We start from the raw sequence: 19,208 nt of genomic DNA, 5'->3' as shown, positions 1-19,208 counted from the left end.
AGGAAATGCTCACAAGGGCCTCATCCCCACCGCTGCTGCCAGCCACCATCCCCTGTGCCCTCCGAAATGAGCCTGACCCTTCTCTGGAGCTTGCTCAGGTGGAGCCCAGAGGCTGTTAATGAGGTTTCCTTCCCTAGCAGCAGCAGAGGAGGACCTGGCTGGGTGGGGAAGGTCAAGAAGGGTCCCCATGGAGGGCTCTGCTGGCCCAGGGGCACCAAGACCTCAGGGCTGGTGCCTCCAGCCCTCCACCAGTATCACTGCTGGTTGCATTGGTACCTTCCAGCAGCCACAGTCAGGCACCCCAGCCGCAAGGCATGGCAGGAGAGCAAACTGTCTCATCCTTGACCAGCTTTGTTGGCTCTGAGCAGTGCCAAGTGCCACCCAGGAGCCCTGGGCCCTGGCTGCCATGGCTTGCCAGGTGCTTTACAGCGATGGTCCCCATGTTGTTAGCACCGTACTGATGAGAACACAACGCAGAGCCTGTTGGAGGAAACACACAAGACCAATAAGAGTTCACTGGATGCTTCCGAGCAGCTTGAAAAGCCCCCCAGGAAAGCCATGTGGGGACACAGGTCCCTAAAGACACAGAGGTGTTAGTTAAGGGGAATTGAACCTGGTGAGCAGGAGCGGGGAACTGAGATGCTACAACAGCCTGGTCCACAACCACGGGCTGCAGAGCAATCCCCAAGCCCACAGCTGCTCCGGCAAAGCACCCCGGTGAAAGGGGAGCCTTCACAGACCACTGAACTTCAACTTAATCTGGGAGACCTCTTGTACAGGTCTGACGGGGGTTAATCCACCCTGAACTTCTTTGTCACCCTCTCTCCCCAGCCATAAAGCTCGATGGTCATTGCTAATCATTGCATTACTTCAATGAACATGACCCCAAAGGCTCTGATGCCCGCTCCTGGCTGTCCCTCTCCCTATTTCGGCTTTCTCACCGCGGCAACCTGCACCATCCCACCCTCCGCCATGGTGCCCGATTGAATCGACAGTGCACGTTGGTGGAGTGACCCTCGGGGATGGCAGGTCGTGGCCACCACGACCCTGCAGGCAGGTGATTCTTGCAGGAACAAAGAGCCCCTGTGTGCTGACGGCTGGGGCTTGCGTGCAATTAACTCTGGTCAAACCAAACACGCTGAGTTGATAAGCACCGAGTTTAAGAGCTGTGCTGGGGTTGATAGACTGCAAGCTCCCAGGGAAGGGACTGGCCAGAGAGGGAACGGCTGAGCAGCAGGAGCTGCAAGACGAGAGGGGAAGAGAGCCCTGGACACAAAGCAGGGCAGGGAGGGGGTGGCAAAAATAGGATTACAGCAGGGGTAGAGCTGACAAATCGTGTCAGGCACCAGAAGCACTTGGGGAGGCAAGCTGCAAGGAAAAGGATCCCTTTAATTATCTACAGTGGGGCAGCAGAGGAATATGTGGCTGAAGGAGAGCGGGGGGAAGGTGGGCACAGGGCTCTCAGCTGCAGCCAGCAGTGGGGAGGGCACAGACCCCTGTCCAGTAGCCGGGAAAGGGGAGCCCCCTGCACTCCTGAAAAATGATATCTCTTCCTCCCAAATGACAGGGAGGAGAAAATGAAATCTGGCATGTGGGATTTCTCAAGAATTCCCGTGTATAGGCAGCAGGGCATTTTGGTTTGAATTGCATCAGAAGACAACATACAGAATTCCCAATGATTTAGATAGTGCAGTCTGACTAGAGATACAATACACAGCAAAAGTTTATCAGAATGAAACAGTCAAAATAAAGGTACTTCGTGGCATTTCGTGTTACCAGTCCTCGATAAAAGAATTAGAACAATATATTAGCAGGGTTGTTTTGTTGCTGACAGTAAAAACAGTCCTGTAAAATGTGTCGATTCCAGCAAAACTGCATTTTCCATTGAAATATCACCAGCGAACTGGAGCATGTCTCTCCCTGCAGCCCTAAGCAGATGCTGCTCCCAGGCTCAGGCACGAGACAGCGCCAAGAGGAGTCATTGCACTATGGACCATGGAAACGACCACAAAAACCGCTTTTCTTCCTGTATCCCCTACTAACCGCAGGCTCCAGCAGCGGCATCGCCCATGCCCTGCAGCACTCCTGGTCCAGGTGAGGCTTTTGAACAAAGCCCCACCAGCCGCTCCTTGTGGTTCCAAGAAACCAGAGCATCGCTGTGCTCCTTCAGGATCAACACCTCCCAACATACAAAAAGAGATGTACCACCCCTCCCCGAATAAAGGCAGGGGAAGAGGGAAGGCTGGGGAACAACATACTCCCCCTCCTCCCGCATCTTCCTCTCGAACTGATGCAATTCTTTATATTTTCTAACGCCCCTTCCCCATTTATTTGGGAAGTTGGGAAGCATATGCTGGTCTACAGCTGCATCCAAAGCGGCACCACGTCTCCGGCAGCCCCATCGCCCATCTCCCAGCTCGTTTGCAGCCCCCCCAAAGCCCCAAGCCCCCCTCTCTGGCCCCCCGCTCATTGTCCTTGGCGGGCAGACGCGGGGCTGGCACCGAGTCGTGGGAAGTGAACCAGCAGCTGTGGGTGCTGGCGCGGCCACCCCACCAGGCCCCATCGCCCCCCAAACCCCCTGCCATCCCCACCCTACGGCAGGGGGCAGCTGGGGAAGAAGCGGGGCGGGGGGGGATGGAAAAGGAGAGGGGGAAGAAGAAGAAAGGGAAAACGGCCCCCTTTAAAATAAAGAGGAGGAGAGGCAAAAAGGGGGGGGGGGGTGTAAAAATCGTTAGCACTAATTATCAGGCACAGGGACAAACGATTAATTTGCAAGTCAATTAGTCTCAGATAGGTTCACGTTTCCTGTTCTCAGCCACTGAGGGGGAAAGAAGAGGGAGACACAACTGCGGCCTTAATCCTCCTCAGAGGCGGCCATGGCGGGGCCGCCTGCCCGTGCCAAGGCGGAGGGAGGGGGGCTACAGCTGGCATCGCCGCGGCTGAGGGGCGGCCGCGGCGAGGGGCCGTTATGTGCCAGTCATTGTGCCCTCCGGAGCAGCCCTGGCACAGCGCCGGCATCTTCCCCGCTGGGGCCCCGCCGCCATTTGGGAGCCCCTGCCGCCATTTTGTGGATGCCCTGGGAGGGCGGTGGCTGCTGCGGGTTTCGGAGCCCGCTGTCATGCCGTCCTCCTGCCTCCTCCTCGTCCCTCGTGTCCTCTGCCAGGTCCCAGACACCACGGGGGCCTGCGGGTGCCATCAGGACCTGCGGGCACCATCAAGACATGAGTGGTTGCTAGGTGGTTGTTATGGCCGCCCCGGGCCTTGGCTGGCCTGGGGTTATGGCCGCACCATAGAGATTGGGGCAAAAGGCTCAACTCCAGCTGGTTGGGACCGTGCTATGAGGGGCCAGCTGCAAAACTCATCCATTTTAGCAGCTGAGGAATGGAGCTGGCACCCCCAGGAAGGTTCCCAGCCTTGCCCCACACCACAGAGCATCCAAAAGCGATAGGATTTAGCCCCAAATTTCCCTGAATTTCATCAAGCTAAGGTCCCAAAAGTGCCTGTGAAACTGGGGGTTTGGGGCAGCTGAGAGTGGAGCCCAGGGGTCTGGATGGGAAGAGATGTGGGATGTTGCCCTGAACACAAATTCGGTTTTCTTTGAGTTCGCTGCCATCACTAATTACACACAAACTGACAAAAACAGCACTGTAAAATATATATTTTCTAGGAACACCTTGATGCACCCACCCTGACTTGATTGAACATCACCCTGTGCTCAAGGAACATGGGGAAAAACTGAAAAAAAAAAAAAAGCAGCTCAAAGCAACATAAAAAACAGAGAGGGAGGAAAGTCAAGTGAGGGAGAGAGGTGCCAGCAACCCCTGGCTCTATCCAGGGGGACAGACAGCCCCCGAGGATGCACAGACACCTGCCACATCGCCTCGAGCAGCACCCTCACTGCTTCCCATTGTCCCCAAACCCCAAATCCCCCCAAGAACAGGGAGGGAGCGATGGTGGCAGCTCTTTAGCATGCGTGTGCGCCCGTGTGTGTGTGTGTTCGTGCACGGGAGGGTGCAGTGCATGATCTGAATGTGCACCATGCTCCCCACGCTCTGCGCGGGGACATTTGTGTGCGTGTGGACACAACATGTCTGGGACCTGACAAAAGCCATCTGATTGACACAGAAAAGGGGGCTGACAAAAGGCCGAGCAGAGCTGGAGAGCAGTACACAATGCTGGTCGCTGGTACCACGCGCAAGGGTGGGGGACTGAGGTAGCAGGGTGGCTTTTAAGGACACCTCTGCCTTCCAGATTTAACAATAATAAATAATAATTATTATAATGATATATAAACGATCCTTCAGCCTCGCTTTTGTGCAAAGTGGGTGCTCTTGCACCTAGCCAGGGAGATTTCAGCAAGCAGTGGCAATAGCAGGGTTGCTGTGGTCCCCTGGCCGCAGCTGGCACTGGGGCCCCTTTGTGCCACACAAAACGCGTTTTCAGCCACAAACCTGCCCGAAGCCTGCAGGAGCTTTTATTTTATACCCATTGCGATGGTGAAAACCAACTCTCTGCAAAAGACCCTCAGCGTGGCCTGAAATTTGGCTAAAATGCCTGCAGAGGAGAGAGCAGAGAGCTCCACCTGCAGCAGAGGTGACCTTCACCTTGCCCTGCCTACAAAAGCAGGCGCTTGCCCCTTCCAAAATCAACCACGGTGATCGGGGGGGCTGCACTAAAACATGCCTTTTCTTGTTGTAGGCAGCTATCTCCACCTGGAGGGTCCTGAAACCACAGGCAAGGACCCAGCCGAATGCCAAGAACAGCTTACATTTTTTCTAAGGATCTTTCTCAAAACCCATTTATTTCCCCCCCCACTCCTCCTCCTTGCCATAACGAGAAACAAAAATGTTTGCAATGTAAACGGCTTCGCTGCGCCAGGGAACTCCTGGAGCAGCAATGGCTTTGCTACACGGGCTCTGAATGCCTCCGAGCAGGGGGGGATGAAAAGAAACTGTTTTATCTTTAAAAAGTGAAAACTCACCGCACTCGCTATCCTTTCCCTTTAATCGCATCCTGAAAATTTCCACCAGCTTCGGAACTGATTAAGCTTTTGTACCTGACAGGCTTGAGGATTGTTTTTCAATCAAAACTAGTTTTGAGTGTGATTGACCCAAGTTTAGAAACTCTCCATCAGCCACACACCTGGGATTTTATCTTCCTGTCTATGCACTGAAAGTGTCTGAAAACACTCTCTTATTTTGACACATTTTTTTTCTAAGAGAAAAACAAGAACACTAGGAAAATATTTAGTTCACAATAAAGAGTCTATCCAAATTCCTAAGAATAATAGGAAATACCCTAGGATGATGCTACACAATGGGGCTAAATTGGTTCCCACCAGCTTAGGACCCTGTAAAAGCCTTATTAAGATTTTTTTTTTCATCTGGGCGTTTTAAATTATAATTAAAAATACACTCTTTTATCACAATAATTTATAATAAAACGTTGACATTTTAGCATGCTCAAACATTTCTTGAATACTGCTCATTCTACAAATTAACAACCGGTTCTTCTCGTGGCAGTAATAATAACGTAGCTAAAATCCCCTTTTCAAACTTCTGGGGGCAAATGCTCGCTGCGATTTCTGCCCCGAGCAAAAAAAGTATTTTTTCGTTTGCTAATTTGAGGGACAAGGTGGGAGAATTACATTTAGGAACGGGCTTACACGGGATCTTGCTTGACCCGACAAATCCCGGGGAACAAGACGGCTTTGTCTGAGCGTGCGGCAGGCGAAATTTCACACTTTCTCCCTCACAGAGCTGATACCAGACCCAGAAAAGCGCGATATTGCCCCAAACTACCCCTGGCGGGTTTCAAGGAGACAATAATTCGACTTTAACGAGTTTGAGAGGAAAGAAAGATGAACTGAGTTCATGCGAAGAGTTTTTGCCGACTTGTTAGGCGGGAGAAATGAGGGCAGAAACGGCAGAAAACGAAGCTGAAGTTTGGCGGGGAGGGAATGGGGGAAATTCGGGGGATTTGGGGAACATTCCCACGCCCTCGCCCGCCCGGCGGGGGCGGCTGGAGGGGGGAGCAACCCCCCGCGGGACCAAACGGGGACCTTTTTTCCTAGAAAAAAAATAAATGGGCAGAGAAGAAATCTAACTGATTTTTATTTTTATTATTATTATTATTATTTTAACTGCAAAAGCAAGGGACAGCAGAGCCCAGCCGGGACGGAGCGAGAAGAGCCGGGCTCTGACTTTTTATTTATTTATTTTTTTAACCCGAGGTGCTCGGGATGGGGGGAGGCATTTCGGGGCTCCCCCCGTGCACACGCACATGTGCCCCTTTTCTGCATTTTTTTTTTTTTTTTTTTTTTTTTTTTTTTGCTTAAAGCCGGGTTAAAGTAATTCAGTGCCTGCGAGTTAAGCACGGACCTTTCTGCTGCCGGCAGAGCGCTGTTTGCAAACGAATTTTTGCTCCGGGGTCGCCTGGTGCCAGCCGGGCCCCCCCCGCACCCCACAGCGGCTCCCCCCCGGCTCTGCCCCCAGCCGGGACCCCCCCACCCCCGGCAGCCCCGGAGGCTGCACCGAAAAAAGGGGGAAAAGAGTTAACTTCGTGTCCTTTGTCATTTCCAGTTGGTTGTTAGTTCTGTTTACTTCGCTCGTAATCTGGGGTTACTCTGATCAACTGCGCATCAACTAATTTAATTAAAAAAAGCTTATTTTATAATCTGATTTGGGAGGGGGAAATCTCCGTTTATGATTTTTTTTTTCCCCCTGCCTGCTGGATGCGATCATTATTCTTGCATTTTCTAATGAAACGTAAGATCACAAATTAATTGAATTGCTCCCCCCCCCCCCAATCTGTCATCTTTGTTAAATTTGGGGTTAATCGTAAATAAATTGCAAATAGCCAAAGCGAGCGCGGGGTTTTTTGTTTGCTTTGCATTGTGCCGCGCCTGGGAAGGGGCTGGTTTGGGGCAGCCCCTGGCGAGGAGAGGAAAAATCCCAGCGTGGAGGGTCCCGCTGGGTCCCCCCAGCCAGGGCTGGCTCACCCCAAAGCCCCCTCCCCAGCCCCTCCATCCTCCCCATCACTTGTGGGCAGAGAAAAGTGCGTGTGGAAGGGGGACAGCGAGAAAAAGCACACCGCGGAACAAAAGGAAGGCTTGAATGGCCGAGGGGATGACAAACGAGAATTTATTTTTTTTTTAATTTTTAAAAAAGTCAAACATACGGATTTTAGCCGGTTACACGGCCCCACGGCAAAGGGACATCAGCACAGGAGCATCAGCTGCTCGGGAAGCACCCAAAGCACCCAAAGCACCCACGGCGCTGCTGCGGGGGTCCCGCAGCCCCCAGGAAAACCCGGAGCCGAAGAAATGCACAAAACCTCTGAACACACCGCCGGGCTGCCGAGGAACAGCGGCACAGGAGCCCTGCAAAGCCCAGAAAACAGGGCAGGAGTTGGGCAGTTTGAAGCTTTCCACCTGATGCTCTATCGCTAATATTACTGGGTTTAGTTTTAGATGTATTATTTTCATGCCTAAACACGATCCCTACATTTATAGCACATGAAATATTGTAGGTTTTTTTTTTCTTTTTCTTTCTTTCTTTTCTAATTTACAGCACAGTTCTGTTAGAAAGCACTGCAAGTTATTTTTTTATTTTTTTTTCAACTTGAATTTTGCCTTCCCCCCCCCCCCACTGGCATATTCAGTCACCATTTGGTTACATTTAACGTAAACAGCCCCCAAATTAACACGTTTGATGTCACCCAAATATATTTTTGTATTTGATGAGAAGTTATTCCCGCACAGCAGAAATCCAGCGCTGGAGCTAGTGCAATTGTTTTGCCTTGTGGATGTGCTCCTAAAAGCTCACTCGTGGCCTGACAGCCTTTAGCACTCCGTATCTGCCCCAGCCTCCTGCCTTTTGTCACATACAGATACTTTAATTCAGGTTTAAGCAAAAAAAATTAAGGTGTTCCAGTATGGAAAACATCTTCATAAATATATTAATTGCTGTTAATTATTACTGCTGTTTCTCCAGGTGCCACGGGCAGGAGCCAGGACCCTCCTCTTTGCATTTTTCTGGTACAAATAGCAAATCGAGGTGATTTCTCCCCAGAAACCTCACCCCAGGAGAAGCGAGAAGAGGTGGCCTCGTGCAGGCAGGCTCGCTTATGATGCGATGGGTGCATCCTCCGGAGGCAGAGGGCTGTTTGCATAAATTCATGCAAAAAGGAGGGCAGGATCCTCTCTTTTTGGGTCCCGGCACCCCAAAAAAGCTCCGTCGCGCCGGGGCTGAGTTGCTTTGTGCCATCGATCTGGCTCACGGCTACTTGGGCAGGGACATCAGTGTCACACGAGGCCCCTCGGTGACTGCCTGGGTGGACGTTGATCCCACAGAGCAGCCTCTTGAGGAAGGGTCCCGGGGGGGCACGGACTCCGGGACCACGTCCCCAGCCTGAGCATCAGGCCCTGGCAAAGGGACGAGGTGCTGGGCTGGGCCATGGGACAACGACATCCAATTTTTGGGCTGCTCAGTCTTGGGAAGGAGCCAGCATGCCCGCAGAATCCCCAGTTCTTTCCCCTTAAATCCTCCTTGCACCCCAGTGGTGATGCAGAACCCCCCAAACTGACCCCCAAATCCCATCCTTCTACCCCAGCATCAGAAAGGAGCATTAATATATAAGAGTGGTGTTTAACACAACGCTCCCATACCCAAAAAGGCATTCTTCCCTGCTCCAGTCTTAAACTGGCTTCTATCATCACCACTACAGGCTTTAGGGGAGAAAATAAAATAAAATTCAAGGTGCCTGCAATGCCAGGGACTTCCCAGCACTGGGAAGGGGGTTGGGGCAGGGTAATTTTGCAGTGGAAAATTCTTAGATCCCATATAAATTTTGTGCAGTGATTTATGTTCTCAGAATAAGGTGGCACCAGAACTGAGAAGCCTGTGAGGGTCTGGGGAGCACCAGAAAGGACATATCTTCAACATTTCTAGCAATTTAAATATGCCTTTTAATATTTTCTCCAAGAGGTTGAAACTTTAACCTAATAAAGCACAATTGGCTTTCAAACGTTGCTCTGAGCTGAGGCTGGGGGTGCGTGTGTGTGTGTGGGGGGAAACGATGTGCTTTTGGTGCCCCAAAGCAGGAACCACATTTTTCCCTAGGAAAAAAAAAAAAAAAAGTAAAATAAAATAAAACACCACCAAAAGCAGACTCAGGCGCACACACTGGCTCAGTCTGAACCTTTTTTCTTTCCCCCCTTAAAACCTGCGCAGCGAGCGCGGTTCTGAGCTCGTGGCAAACGAGGGTTCCCCTCCGCAGCCCCTGCTGAGACGCCTGGGCTAACGAAGGGAGTTTCAGGAGGAGAATCCCTTACCTCTGAACCCCCTCCACCACATGTTATTGTTCCCTTGTATAGCAGACAGGGCTGTTTCCCCGCTATCCCTTGTTTTATGTATGCCATACATCGTTCCTTCCTAATCCCCCATTAGAAAGAAAATAAAGCACATTATTGTTTGGAAGATGATAAAGTCGTACGTACATATCCTTTAATGATACATAAACAATTTCTGATAACATTCTCCGGGCTTTTCGTTCCTTCCTGATCCCGATAACTTTTATTCAACCTTTATGTAAGGCATCGCCTTCCTGAGACAATTCCCACCAAACACAGCTCCGAGCAGCGTGGTGCCTAACCTGAAATTTCGCTGCAATTGGGATCAGTTCAGCCTTCTCCGCGTGGGCTTTTCCCCCCTTAGCGCTCCGGTTCCAGCGGTGGTTATGGGATTTAGCACACAAGGGCTTCTAAGATCGCTAATCCTATTAAACTTCTGCAAACAGGCCGGGTGGGAGCTGCTGGCTGCCCAGGGCCGAGGAGAGAGGGACAGGCACCATGGCAGTGACCCCAAATCCTTGAGAGAGGCAACGTGCATGGGCACGGGCATGAACCTCACCTATTCCTGGTGATGTGCCCTGGATGGGACCTACCGAGCACCCCCTGCCCAGGGGCTGGAATGGGGGGAAATGGGCACGAAGGTCCCTGCGCTTGCTCCGCAGGGTTTTGGAGACCCCAAAATCCAAGGTCAGCCCATATCCATCCTCCTTCTGCTCCTCCAACTCCAGGCAGGAGCATGGGGTTGCCCCCAGAGAGAGGGGACCCAGTGTCCCCCCAGGATGCTCTTCCAGCCCCCAAACCAACCTCAGAGCCAGGCACCACCACTGGGGACCAGCGGGATCCCCACGGCATCCCCCTTCCCTCGATGCCACCAGCCTGGCTCTGCCATCCCTTCCCCACACCCCAGCCCTGCAGCAGGGCAGCCTTTACTGCAAGCCACAGGAAAACCCTAAAAGGGGTGCAGTCACCCCCATGGGACCCCCGCTGAGCTGTTTTCTTCCCCTAGACCCCACCGGGGTGCTTCCCGGTGCCAGCAGAAAGCTGCCGCCCTGGCACGCGCCGCGGGGAAAGGAGGGCAGCAGCTGCCAGGCAGCGCCAGCAATGACATTTATGGGGGGGCTGGTGGGGGCAGCTGGCTGCGGCTGATGATGATGATTATTTTTTTTTTTTTTTAATTCATCTTCCTTTAAATAAGATTGTTCCAATTAACAAAGCGCTCGCCCAGAACAGGTTTGGGAGAGAAAAGGAGCGAGCGCGGGATGTGTGGCACAGCCATGTACACGCACACAAAAAAAAAAAAAAAAAAGAGTAAAAATAGAGAAACCCCTTTGGGATTTGTAATGGGGCTTCTTCCCACTGCCTGCTCGCTGCGAGCAATCCCAGGGATTGCAGCATCCAGAAAATGTCCCCCAAAACCCAGTGAAGAGCACAAGAACCAGCGGCCAGAGCAGCGGAGGTGCGCGGCCCCAGCTGCCCTTCCCACCCCAACTTGCCGTACCTGCTGCTGCACAATGGCCCTTTGTCTCCCAGCCCATTAGCGGGGGTGCCCCGCATTTTATTGCCATTAACGTCCAGAAAATAAATGGAAAATAAACTGTCTCTTCACAGCTGAACCGCCACAATCCAACCCCCCCCCCCCCAACTCCCTGCATTAATACAGCGTCAAGCCGCTCTGACAAATATTCCCTTTTAAAAATGCCAGCACAGTCAAGAAGGGATTTGTTTTCATTTAGGGAGATGGGTCATTTTTGCCCTAATAAATGTTTTTCCTCATTTACACCGAGGTGGTGTATTTACGAGGGGCTTGTTTGATATTACAGCCATGCAGACAGCAGCAGCTCATGCCGCAGATCCGCGTGTCAGGATTATCACGACAAGGCATTGCTGCTCCGTGCCACAATTTTAAGCCTTGAGACTGGCTGAACTCCATGATGCTCAACTTCATTTATTAATGTTTCATCTCACGTGTTATCTAAAAATATGACATTTTTATTATCCTACCTATAGAGCATGGGGAACCGCAAAGCAATTGGCTAAATTCAGATGTGGTCAAAATATTTTTAGCATATTCTTGCATGCTTTTTTTTTTTTTTCAGTGTTTCTGTTGAATGCTCACTGACTGTATGGATATTTCATGACAAGAAAATCTGGCTTACTGATAGAGGGTTATTTCTGTTCAAATACAAGAAGCTGTTGATTTTTATTTGACGAAAGTTTAAGAACTGTCCACGCTCCATTAAAAAATGAAGGGCAGGATCCTGCCCCTGCCTATTGCACACCCCTGACTCTGCTCCAAGCATCCCTGCCCCACGGCCCCGCATCCAAGCTGGGCTCGCTCGTCCCCACCAGCCTGCCCCAGCACCCTGCAGAGCTGGCGTTCATTTTTCACCCATTTTTCCAGCTTTTTGCAGCTCCCCCCAGCACGGGGCTGGGTCCACTCTGAGGTTCCAGCAGCATTGGAGGCTTCTGGAGCTGCTTTCCTCCACGATGATCCTAGCTGCTCCATCACCTCCCGGTCCCCAAAACACACCCAGAGCTGCCAGCACAGCTCCCCGGGTGGTTTCAGCTCCTGGGGTCCCCAAGGGGCCGGGGGACTCGCTGGTGTCTAGCGCAGGGTGAGCGCCCACCACCCTCTGCCTCGGCAGGGCAAAGCCACCGCCACTGCTCTTCTCTCCCCTTCTTTCCAATAAAACCCACGTTGAGGTGGCTAACCTCAGCCAAAGGGCTCCAATATTAGGGAGACAGAGCTGCTCCCCACCTGATTTTTCTGGGGAAAAAAAAAACAAAACCAAACAATTCTGCTTGTAAAGAAAAACCCTTTCCCTTCCCTGTGCTGAGCCAAGCGTTTGGCAACAGCCCCACAAGCAGCACAAGGCCCCCATTTACTCGCCAGGAATGGAGCAAAACCTCCAGGAACCGCCTTCCCTGAGCCTGGAGCTGCTTCACCTTCCCAAAACCTCTCTGGGTGCAGGGGGGAGATGCACAAGTCCCATTCCCTTCAAGACACCCACACCCTGCACCCCTGGGCACGCCGAGCACCCCCGGCTGCTTTGGGCGGATGGGGAGGAGGTGGGGAGGGGACAGGAGTGGAAATAGGTGGGAATTCGAAACCTGGCCAAGCCCCACAGCTGCCCCAGTGGTGTTTTGGTGCTTGCTGGTGTCTGGGGTTTGCCTGGGCTGGCCGAGGGGTGCAAGGAAAGCTCTCGTCTCTATTTGTGCACAAATCACGGCAGTCGGGGAAATCACCGACACCCAGCTTAGTGCGTGGAGCTGGCCGGACGATTTTCTGGTGGAAAACGACAATTCATCAAAAGCATCATTCAGCAAAGTTGCCATGCAGAAGCACAGTCCGTTTCTACCAAGAGTTTGTTTTGAATGAGAAATGGGGAGGAGGGGGGGCGGAGAAGCACTGAAATGAGATCAACACATTTCGCTCTGGGCTTTTCGAGGAACACTGAGCCTGTTTAAAAAAAATATCACTTTTCATTTCAATATTCCACATTATAGAGTCTGAAGTAATTGACTTTGCAATTTCACTCTGAGAAAAACATTGAAGTTTCTGCTCTTATTCTTTCTTAGAAGTGGAAGAATGGGGGGAAGGAGAAGGAAAGAAAAACCTCAAGTATTGCCCATGAATTTAAAACATGCAGTTCCCCTTCCGGCTGCCTTAATGAGATCAGCCTCGAATCTGTAGGAACCCTGCTCAGGAAAAACCTCATTCAAAATGCTTTCTCCACAAGGAGAAAGACGAGGGATGGAAACACCCATGGGGAAGGAATTGGAGAACAATTTTGGGGGAGATTTTGGAGAAGCCACGCACGAGGATGTCCCACGGGGAGGGGAAGGGGCCATCTGGGACCACTTGTTGCAGCCAGCGCCGGGTGCCGCACTGGGTGAGGGTGCCAAGGGGGCGCTGACGCTTCCTTCCCTGCAGCCCCTGCCCAGGGGCACCCCAACATTGGGGTCTCTGGGGACAATGACGAGACCCAGACCTGTGGTCCAGGGATTGGGTGGCTTTGGTGGGGGGAAAGCAGATTTGAAGCCTCTCCATTAAAAAAATGAAGGGGAAACGCTGCAAAGAGCTCGTGGATAAGGCAGAGCAGTGACCCGCAATGCTGGAGGAAGGGGGTGCTATGAAATGCTGCAGTAGGGGCGATAGGGACCCCCGCAGCCCGTCCCTGCCACCAAGGTCCCCCTGTGCGCAGTGCCACCGCCCCCTTCCTACAGCGAGGCTCTGGGGAAGTGATGGGCACGAGGCAGGAGACCCCACTCCCCACGCCATCGGTACCCAAAGCAGCACAACCAGGGAAAAAAAATCCCCAATCTTTTCTATTTTTTTGGACAAACGCTTCCTAGCATGGGAAACAAAACAGGACAGGGATGGAGGGACCCCATGCCCTGCTCCTCCTCCATCCACCTGCCCCCAGCAGAGCCGCATCCACCGCGATTGTGCGGGCATAGGGATGGGGGCGATGCCAGCCGCATTCCCCTTTGTCTGAGGGCATTAAACCCCCAAAAAATGCTCGGGGGGGGGGGACACCGGGAGGCTGTCGGTGCCTGATGAGCGGCTGCGCAGCGCTGCCCGTCTGGCACCGGTGCCCCTCGCCACGGATGCCATTGGCAAAGCGCTGCACAAACATCTTTTCAGGGCTCGCCTGGTTCTCCCGGCTGCCATAGAAACCCCCGTTTAGCTGAAAGTATATTAAAGGGTGGCGCTGGCCCTCGTACTGAATTCATCACATTGTATTCCCCCAGAAAAAAAAAAAAAAAAAAAGAGAGAAAGCCCACCCCTTTGTGCTTCTGCCGCTGCTTTCTCTGTCCGGGGGAGATGGTCGCTGGGCTCATTTTGCACTCGCGGTCGCAGCCCCGAAGGAAACCCGCCTGTGTCCCACCAGCCCTTCGTCACCTTCCCAATCACCAAAGAAGAGGTTTCTCAGAGCAAGAAAATGCAAATATGGGAAAAGTGGGGGGTAAAACCTTCCCTGCACCCACCCTGCTCCTGCCCGTCGCTGCAAACAGCTCCAACCCCAGCACATCGAGCACCCCGAGCTGGGCTTTTCCCGTGGCAAAGGCACATCTGGTCACACATGTCCCTTTCCTTACAGGGCTGGGTTGAATGGGAAACTCCCAGCTTTTTACAGAAATATTTTCCTGCTTAAATTCCCAGAAATGTACAGCAGCAAAAATACCGCAGAATATACCCAAACCCAAATAAAAGACCCCCAAGGCACGGTTTGAAGAGGCACAAACCCGCTTCACCCCAAAACTGCTGAGCAGCCGGAGCAGGGATGCGGCCCCAAAACCTCCCCACGGCATCGCCTGCCCCAGGCAGCCCCAGAGGGTGCCGGGGGGCAAATCGGTGTCGGGGGCACAGGGGAGGCGCGGGCTGGGAGGCGCCTTCAGGCAGATTTCATGCCCTGCCACCGGCCCTGCGTCTCTATCAGGAGCAGATCCCAGGCGCCCAGGGCCGAGCGATGCTCGGGGCACGCGCACCCCTCTCCAGGTCAAAAGCCCAGTTGGGTTTGACCAAAAAAAAACACACAGGATTTGGGGATTAAACCTCTGTTTTCACCTTGTTTCTTTCAGAATTTGCTCATGGTCGGCGATATGTTTTTCTGAAGTTTTAATCCCCTGGAAGATTTCATTTTGTAGGAAATTTCCTCCCCATTTAAACAAAAAGGGATCACTTTTGCCCAGAATTATTGACCATTATTTTTATAAAGTTCCCCCCACAGCAGAGTCCTCAAACCTAAACTGAACTTGTCCTTCTCTGACATCCACAGAGGTGACAGAGCACAGCTGCCTGAAAGTATTTCCTCAATTTTAAGAACCCTTTTACCAATACAATTTTTACACCTTTTATTTTACCTGTACCAACAGTAAAAGAAACAAAGCCAAGCCCTTCTGTGGTGTGCCATCAGCTCACTTTGCTCAGAAATACCGTCGCGGAAACTCTCCCTTTGGTCAAAAGCCAGTTGTAAAAAAAAAAAAAAAAAAGCCAGGTGCTTTTAGGGGTGCACGAGGGTCAGCACATCCGTAAAGCCACCAAACGATCCCCACACCTTGCACGAGGCGGAGTTGGGTTGAATTTCACCGGAGCAGAGGAACGCAGCGGCTGGGACATGTCCTTGCTTAAAGGGTAGAGGAAAAGGGCGATCCTCGGCTCGGGAGCGAACCCCACGCACCCCATCCCTCCTTGCTTTCCCTCTCCCTGCTGCATGCAGCACATCCCGGGCTGTAGCATCCCCTCGGGAGCGCGGTGCCGGGGTTTGCTCACCCCCAGCAGCTTGGTTGTTCCCCACAGACACACCAGGGGTCTCGGGGGGGATTTGGGATCCACATAGCCCCATGCAACCCCCCCCCCCCCGAGCCCTGCAGCAGGGCCAGGCTGAAACAGCACCGGGAAGAGGGACCCAAAACCATCCCATTCCCAATCCATGCGTGGGAAGGGGGGGACGCGGGGCAGGATGCGTGCCAGTCCTACACCAGAGCCGAGCACCCTGCACCCCACAGCCCGGGCAAACCACATCCTCACACCGCAGCACCTCCAGCACCCGGAGCCTCCAAAGCCGCCCCGTGAGCAGCCGGCGGTGCCCCCACCCGTGCCCCCCGTCCCACCGGTCCCACGCGATGCCACGGCGGTGGCGGGGACCCTGCCACGCTCATCTGGCCGCTCTGGGCCGATCTGCATGACAAAAGCCCCATTCTTGCGAACTTGGGCGACCTCCCGACCCCGCCGGCTCGGGGAGTGAATGGCTTTAGTCTGCCACGACCATCATGTCACTTTGATTAGTGCGTGAATAAACTCTCAATCCCGGGCTGGGGGAGGCAGCAGGGCTGGACGAGCCGCGCCGGGGACAGCACCCACGGCCCCATGCCCAGGGGACGCCGCACAGGGACCCCTCCCACCGTGGGTACCCTCGCCCCTTTTCCATCCAGACACCCGGCTCGGTGCACGGGGTGGCCCAGCTCCCTTCCCATCCCTGCACCTCGGTGGGGAGCGGAGCAGCCAAAATTAGGACCCGTGGGGAAATGCCACCCGCTCTCACTCCTTCGGTGCCCAAACCTCAGGAAGCAGCCCCAAAAGGATCTGTGGAGATGGGCTGGGGGCTGCAAAGCAGGATGGATCCGGCTCTCGCTGCCGGTAAGGGGCTTCTGGAGACCCCAAAACGCCCGAGCCTTCCCAAAATGTGGGGTTTTAGAGCTTGCCCTCGTGTCTGGATGCACATGAGGCTCGGCCCCGTGTTTCCGTGACAACAGAGATGTGCCCAAAGGGATAGGGCTGGGGGCTGGCGGGGCTGCCCTGAGCCCCGGGGGTGCCCCCAGCTCCTTCAGGACCAGCGGCCGCATCCTGCTCCGCGGGACTTGCCATCGCCCCTTGCTCCACCTAAAAAAACCCAGTGGCATCGGGGGGATGGAGGAAGTTTGCAAGAGCTTTGGGGTGGGTAGACTGCTTCTAGGCACTGCTTTTGGGGAAAATCCTGGGGGATTTTGCATTCCAGGAGGCCCTGTGGCATGTTCCAGTTCCCCGGCTCGGCTGGGGTCTGTTCCCTGTTCCCATCTGCCTTGGAGGAGCCGAGCTCTTGCACGCCCCTGCCTCTCGCTGCACATCCCACACCATCCAATAAAGCCCAAGTTGTCCAACACCTATCAAACCTGCCAAAATCTCCCCATTCTGCGCCTCAAAATGCGAGATCTGTAGGAAGGGGTGAGGAAGACAGTAAATTAGGCCCCGCACGAAGGGCTCTACATGGGAAGCTAATGACCTTTTGTCTCTCCTGTCTACAGACGGGCCTCATTTGCATGTATGCACTCAGAATAATCTCGCCCATATTTCAAGCGTGCGGCTGCATCCCCGCGTCCTCCTCCGAGAAGTTCCCTCCCGCTGTGCCTGCCGTTACCGTGCCCGGGGCGGCCTCCGAAGCCAACCAGACCCCCGCCGGAGGGGAGGAGAGGTCTGACACCCTGAGCTGGGGGATCCCTGGGGGCTGCAGGACCCCTGGCTATGGGGAACAGCCCTGGGCTTTGGGGGAATCGCTCCAGCAACAGCCCCCGGCCTCCTCTGGAGGCTGGATTTTAGGTTGATTTACCGAGCCCCAGCCTCGCTTTGGGGCTTCATGTTTTTTTTGCCAAAGTGGTTCCCAAAGGGCAGGCTGAAGGTGGTGGGAGGGTAAATTTTGGGTGCTGCTTGATGCCCCCACCACCACCTGACCACCTCCCTCTGCTTTGCTCCAAGCTGGGAGGTTTTGGGCCTCCAGCAGCCCGGGGAGGAGCTGTGACCCCTGCGGGCACGCAGCAGGTACGGGGCCAGTGCCGCTCTCTGCATCATCCATGAACCCGCTTCCTGCAGATCAGGAGGTCCCTGCAGCACCGAGGCAGCTGCACTGGCAGCACCAGGCTTCACACTGCCCAGCCTCACCCATGGAGGCACCGAGAGCAGGATCAGTCCCGGCTCAGAGCAACCCAAATCACAGGAGCCCTTGGGTAACCCCAGGTGCACCTCTCCACGCCAGGACCCCAAAACACAGAGCATCAGTCGCCCCCTAAACCCCTTCCAGCACTAAAACCAAACAAATTCCCATTTACGCCCCTCTCCCTGAGCCCCCAGAGCCAGTCCCAGCCCCTCGCCCTGCGCCAGGATCAGGCCCGGCGGGGAGCGGCGCGGCGCGGCCAACAAAGCGGCTCCCGCTTGGGCGCTGGGAAGGCAGCGCCGCGGCGAGCACAAGACCTCGGCCAGGCAGAGCTGTCAATCCAGCCCCCGATCCCTCAAAAGACGGATTGTTTAAGGACAAAAAAAAAAAACAAACAAAGGAGAAAAGGGAACTTATGGACGTGAGCTGAGAGGCGGGGAAAGAGGGGAGGGGAAACGAGCCCGGCCAAGTTAAAATTCCGACGGAGAAGTTGCGGCTGAACTATAGAGTCTAGACAACCATTCACCGTCCGGCCCCGATTGTTATATAGCCTCTATTGTCTTAATTAACCATTTTAGCTGAAATGGGAGCAGACAAATCTTTTCTTCTGCGCTCCACCCCTCCTCTGCCGCACACTCATGCAGACAAACACACGGCCGAGTCAAGTGCTTTGATTTCAAAACCCCTCCGCGTCCCCGTGCGCGCACACACACACACAGAGCCCCCTTCTTTGGGGAGGGCTCCGCGAGGTCCCTTGAGAAAACGCCTCGCCAAACGCACCCGGGGAGCCAAACGCACCCGGGGAGCCAAACGTGCACGGGGAGAGGGGCTCGCTGGAGGTTGGGGAGGGGGGAAAAAGAAATGCAAATCCCGACGCAACGTGAATGGGAACAAATGGGTTGATTCTTTTAATCTCCTAATGTGCTTAATAAAGCATTATTGCGATGCAAATTTTATTTTAATGCTGTACATATTTTATTTGACGTGCTGGTAATTTTAGTTGGCTGAACAACCCGCCCGTTTTTTTTGCCGAGTTATTTCTCTTTCGGGGAGGGGGGGGATATTTTTGAGGCCATCACGGGACTTGTGCCAACCGATACCCCCCTGGGAACCTCTGCGGCACGCTCTTTGGAGGCTTAAGCTAAAAAATAAATAAATAGGAGGGCCAAATTCTCCTCTCATGACCCCGGCGGCAGCGCAGCAGCCCCGGCGAGCCCCGCTGCCTCTCCCAGCCCTCCCACCGCTCCCCTTCTTGCCCCTTTTCCTGCTGCAGTGGGAAAGCCCCGAGCACAAATTGGGCATCGTCCCGGCTCCCCCCAAGGAAATCTGGGCTCCACCAGCACTTGGAGAGCCAGCCCTGCCCTGGGGGGGGGTGGGGGGAACCTGCCTCATTTTATGCCAATGTGTCAAGGTGCAAACCTGATTGCAAAAGAAAGAAATTAGCA

This window comes from Cygnus olor, chromosome 28, assembly GCF_009769625.2.
Source record: "Cygnus olor isolate bCygOlo1 chromosome 28, bCygOlo1.pri.v2, whole genome shotgun sequence".
Lineage (NCBI taxonomy): Eukaryota > Metazoa > Chordata > Aves > Anseriformes > Anatidae > Cygnus > Cygnus olor.
The sequence above is the reverse complement of the archived record's forward strand: the minus strand, read 5'-3'. Positions refer to the sequence as shown.